The following is a 6,000-nucleotide window of genomic DNA, read 5'->3' on the forward strand; positions in this document are numbered from 1 at the left end:
CACCCTATCTACCTGTGACACAACTTTTAAGGAACTATGTACCTACACTCCTAGATCCTTCTGCTCATCACCACACCCCAGAGCCTTCCTATTCATTGTGTAGTTCCTGTCCATATTAGACTTTCCACAATGCAACACCTCACATTTATCTGTGGTAAATTCAATCAACCATTCCTCAGCCCACCTGTCCAACCGATCAAGATTCTGCTTCATTTTGTTACATCCATTTCCACCGTCTACAATACCACCTACTTTTGCGTCATCTGCAAACTTGCTAACCACTTTTTAATAATTTAAGTTTATTTTTGTTAGTGAGCTGAAAAGTACTACAGGCTGTATATTACACTAGACTAAGTGGCATCACACAGGAGGGCTGGTCCCCCAATGCAATATTCCACCTCTCCACCAATTCCAATGGGGAGGGGGCTTTCTGGAGCACTAGTATGGGTGTTGTGGGCTGAAGGGGCTGGTTTCCAGAGGGCTAGTATGGACATTGTGGGCCGAATGGATTCTTGGACTCGCAGCTCAGTCACTCAAGCCTGTTGTGCTGGCAGCTCACTGGGATGGCATATAACTCATGGCTATTCCTTGAAATTCCATTTGAAGCAGGGTGCAAGGCCACCAAATTCAAGTGCAGTTTCTTACCACTTCAAGCAGGGTGCAAGGCCACTAAAGACAGTGAGTCATGACCTCTCCCTCCTCCATCTTGCAGAGACTGAGCACGCCCACACTTCTGGGTTTTATAGTCCTCCCCCACCCCCCACCAGAAGGGACGTGCCCTTCATGGCATGATTGACAGGAGAGCGAATCTCAACATTTTTAAAATACTGATAACTCTTATTTTTCATCGATGGGAAAAATTCTTGGCACCTGATGAGCGAGGGGGACTCTGAGTAAGATTGCCATAAATCACAGCCGTACGTGGTAGCTTTTTTTCTAAAATCAATATAAAGCGCAAATAGGAAGTGGTCAAGATTAGGCTTTTAATTATATAGACGGCAAGGCAACTTTAATTAGGCAAGGCAACTTTAATTAGACAACACAGCTTTAGCATTTCCAAATCAAAGGCAACACAGCTTTAGCATTTCCAAACAATCTATATTACTAAAAGTCACATTAAGGGCACTGACAGGTCAGTAAAACCACTCACAGTTTAGTAGACATGTGTTCAGTGTTAGTGTTATTCACAGCTCAGACTGAGAAATGTGACCCTCTCGCTCCACCATCTTCTGAGGTATCAAGCAACATGCAAATCTAAGAAATGACTGAAGTGGTCAAACAGTCTTAACTATAAACAGGAAGATAATTTGTATGGTTAAAAACATATATGGGGGAAAAATGGATTCAACTGCTATTGTTTTTCAGGTCTGTATTGCTCCTATTTATCTCTACCTGTAAACTCAAATGCAAATCTTGAAACAAGTCTTAAACACAGGAAGATAATAATGGTTAAAAACATATATAATGGATTTAGTCAGGTCTGTATTTATCTCTACCTCTCAAAATTTCCAAACAGGACAATTGACAGCATGCAAATAACAATTTATTGTTACAGATGTCGCCAAAAGCAGAAAATTGAGAATTTGGAAAGCCTATGGGGAGAAATTAGGAAATGCATTTTATTTGGAAGATGGCAAATTAAGAATAAAGCAAATAGAGCTGTACAACACATGGTCCAATGGTCCACCTTGTCTATGCCGACCAAGTTGCTATTCTGGACTAATCCCATTTGTCCCAGTGCCCTCTAAAGCCTTCATATCCATATGTCTGTTAAAAGTCATTTTATCTGCTAAACCTTCCTCTGGAAGCTCATTCCTGGAAAAGACCACTCGAGTGCAAAAAATTGCTCCTGAGGTCACTCTAAAATCTCTTCCCCTTCACCTCATTCCATGTCCTCTAATTTTAGAACTTTCTACCCTGGGAATAAGACAGCATTCACTATATTCATGAACTTTGTGATCTTATAAATCCCAATAAGGTCACCTCTTGGCTTTTTGGGCTCCAAAGATAAAAAAATTCCAGCCTATCCAGCCAGCATCGTCCTGTAACTTGACCCTGCAGGTAATATTGTGGTGAATTTTTGCTGCACATTTTCCAACATTGACATCCTTCCTATATCTGGGCAATCAGAACTGCACACAGTACTCTTCGTGTGATCTCACCAACGATGTCCCATCCTTTGCACTCTATATCCTTCCCAATGAAGATGAGCATGCCAAATACCATCTTTATCACCCTGTTGACTTGACACCATTTTCAGGGAACCAACACTCCTGGGCTTTCTCATTTTCCGTGTAAGTCCTGCCCCAGTGTAACATGCTACAGTGTAACATATCAGAGCTAAATTCCATTTGCCAATCCTTGGCCCAACATCCCAATTGATCTGTGTCTTGGCTAGAAACAAGCCAGCTCAGTTCAGCAGTAAGTATATTTCTTTGCCCAAACCTTTAATTGCACATTTTTTGCACAGTGAATATTTTTCCTTTTACCTGGTGTGAAGATTTTTTAAATAAAAAAATGAAATTTTCTCCAGGAAAAATTGCAGAATTTATAAAACCTTTTTACATTTCAGGATTCATACAAAAAGCACTGCAGTCATTGCTATGGAAAAAACCCCAAAGCCTGGCCTGGATTTTTGGGACTAACCTGAGTCTTTGATGTGTTGTAAATATATAGCCATGTAAATCCTAATATACAAATTCTACTTTCCATCTGAAGTACTTGGTCTTTGGAATTCAGGTGGTTTACTGATTCTGTGGATTTTGGTTTCATTTATCCATTAGTCCTATTATTTGTACATAAGTAATGTCCTATAACCGTTGGTCATATACCTCCTTGGAAACGTAATCATGTTCTCCTGCTCCCAAATACATCATCCCCAATCTTCTGTGTTAACTATCTAATACAGTATGTTTGTCTTTGCAATGTGCTGATATGCTCCACCCATTGGGAAGCAATTAACATAGAAACATAGAAATTAGGTGCAGGAGTAGGCCATTCGGCCCTTCGAGCCTGCACCGCCATTCAATATGATCATGGCTGATCATCCAACTCAGTATCCCGTACCTGCCTTCTCTCCATACTCCCTGATCCCCTTAGCCACAAGGGCCACATCTAACTCCCTCTTAAATATAGCCAATGAACTGGCCTCAACTACCCTCTGTGGCAGAGAGTTCCAGAGATTCACCACTCTCTGCGTGAAAAAAGTTCTTCTCATCTCGGTTTTAAAGGATTTCCCCTTTATCCTTAAGCTGTGACCCCTTGTCCTGGACTTCCCTAACATCGGGAAAAATCTTCCTGCATCTAGCCTGTCCAACCCCTTAAGAATTTTGTAAGTTTCTATAAGATCCCCTCTCAATCTTCGAAATTCTAGAGAGTATAAACCAAGTCTATCCAGTCTTTCTTCATAAAGACAGTCCTGACATCCCAGGAATTAAACTGAACTAAAGCAGCTAATATACTGTGCAATCAGGGACTGTTGTCCATCAACAATGACAGAATATAGAAATGAGACCAATAATCCTGTTTCACAGCTTCAGAACAACAAGTTGGCCTTAATGTTAGTAAGACAAAATAATTGGGTAGTTGAATTTAGGAAGTGGGGTGTTAACACAAATTTGGCCTTGTCAGAGGAGCTGCTGTAGAGATGAGTGATAGTTTTAAGTTCCTGGGCATCAGCGGCAACCTAACCTGGTCCCTTCACGCCAATGCAAAGATCAAGAAAGCATGTCTACGTATTTAGTTTTCTTAGGCATCTGGGAATATTTAGCAAGTCCATGAAGTTTTACAGATGAACTAAAAAAGTATACTGTCAAGATGCATCTCAGCCTGGTAGGGCAACTACGCTGCTCTTAGCTGCCTGAACCTGCAGAGAGTGGAGAACACAGCTCAGTCCACCACAGCTCGTCTTCCTTCCATCCAGTCCCTCTTCACGGTGCTTTAGGTCAGGAAGAGTGGAAATATCATCAAGGATGCCTGACACCCTGGCCATTGCATTTTCTCTCTTTTACCTTATAGAAGAAAATACAGTTGTTTAGTTAATTCAGTTTAATTTATTGTCATGTGTACAGTGAAAAGCTTTTTTGTTGCATGTTATCCAGTCAGTGGAAAGACTATACATGATTACAATCGAGTTGTCCACAGTGTACAGATACAGGATAACAGGAATAACTTTTAGTGCAATGAAGTCCGATTAAAGCTAGTTCATGGGTCTCTAATGAGGTAGATGATAGGTCAGGACTGTATTTAGCGTTACAGTACATATGGCATTTAAACAGTGAGCTTTCTGTGAACTAGGAATTTCATTACGGTACCCGGACGGGACACCGAAGGATGAGAAGCCAAGAAGCCGAAGCCAAGATGCCGAACAGACATCACGTCGAAAAGCCATGACGCCGAAAGGACACAAATGGAAATGATGTCGAACGGATGTGGTCGAAAATTTATGACGCCAAATGGACATGAAGCCTAAATGATAAATAGGTATGAAACACTAAAAAAAATCTATATTTTCTGCAAGAATTATTGTACCTTGTCACATTTTTAACTAGTTAAATTGTTGTACCTTGTTACATTGTTAAATTGTTGTGCCTTGTACGTCTCCGGGGACGCAATTGGTCCGACATCTTGTCAGTCATCACCACTAGGGGCGCTGCACTGGCAGCAGCCTCTGCCTACAGCCTGTCTGTTTTTTCTGTCTTTTTTATTATTTTTAGTTAGTCCAAAGTGTTGTGTTGGGGGAACTTTAACTTTTCTATGTGGGGGAGGGGGGCAGGGTAAGGGGGAAACCGTCTCCCAGTCTCTTCCTGGCGGGGACGCGACTATTTCTCCGAGTCGCGTCCTCGCCCCCCACCTCGCGGCCTACCAGCTGGACCGGAGCGGCCTCTCCTGCCGGGGACCGGGAACCGGACCAGGGCTGCTACAGCGGCGGCGCAACGCTGGAGTCACCGCGGAGCGGGCGATACCTACCTGGGTCGTCGTTTGAAGCTCCGGAGCGTTGGGCCGTTGCTCCAACATCGTGGAGCTCTGGTGCGGAGAGCTTCCAACGCGGGCGGCGCTGAACAACATCGAGGAGTCCTGGGGCGCCTTGTAGAGGGCCTACAGCAGCAGTCTCCACCCGGCGCGGCCTACGGACATTGGAAGCAGCAGACTCCGGTAGGAGGGGGCCGACTCTGTATCCACGCCGCTGAGGACGTCCCGCAGCCCCGACGTTGGACTTTTAATACCCCGGCGTGCGGTCCTGAACATCGGAGCGGCAACTGCGGAGGGCTTGGGGAGACCCTGACCACGGGGAATAGAGGAGGAAGAGACTGACTTTGGTGCCTTCCCACACAGTGGGGAACTTTGATTCTGCTGTGTGGGGATGTTTTATGTCAACTCTATAGTGTGTTGTGTCCTGTTGATTTTTAATGTATGGCTGTATGGAAATTCATTTCACTGTGCCATTAGGCATACGTGACAATTAAAACTATCTTGTATCTATCTAGTATCTTGTATCAAAGGTAAGCGACTGGTCCAGACCCCCGCGTCCATCACATCATTGCGTCGGTGGCAATCTCAGCAGATTGGAGTCTGTGCCACCATTTTACAAATACAAGCTCAAACTCCCTCCCTCCCCCCCCCCCCCCCCCCCCCCCCCCACTCTCCCCGTCTCTCCCCTGGCCAGTGATGTGATGGACGCGGACCAATCGCTGGCCTTTGTTGATGACTGACAAGGTGTCAGACCAATCCAGTCACCGAAGACATCATGTCCGTTCGGCATCATGGCTTTTCGACGTCATGTCCGTTCGGTGGTTTTTCGACATTATGTCTGTTCGGTGTCTTGTCCGTTCGGCGTCAAGTCCGTTCGGCATCTTGGCTTTTCGACGTGATTTCCATTTGGCATCTTGGCTTCAGCTTCTTGGCTTCGGCTTCTCGTCCTTCAGCGTCCTATCCGCACACGTTTCATTACACCCTGGTGTATATGACAATAATTTAATCTGATCTGAGCATTTTTGGAGA

This window comes from Leucoraja erinacea, chromosome 2 (genome assembly GCF_028641065.1).
Source record: "Leucoraja erinacea ecotype New England chromosome 2, Leri_hhj_1, whole genome shotgun sequence".
Taxonomy (NCBI): Eukaryota; Metazoa; Chordata; class Chondrichthyes; order Rajiformes; family Rajidae; genus Leucoraja; species Leucoraja erinaceus.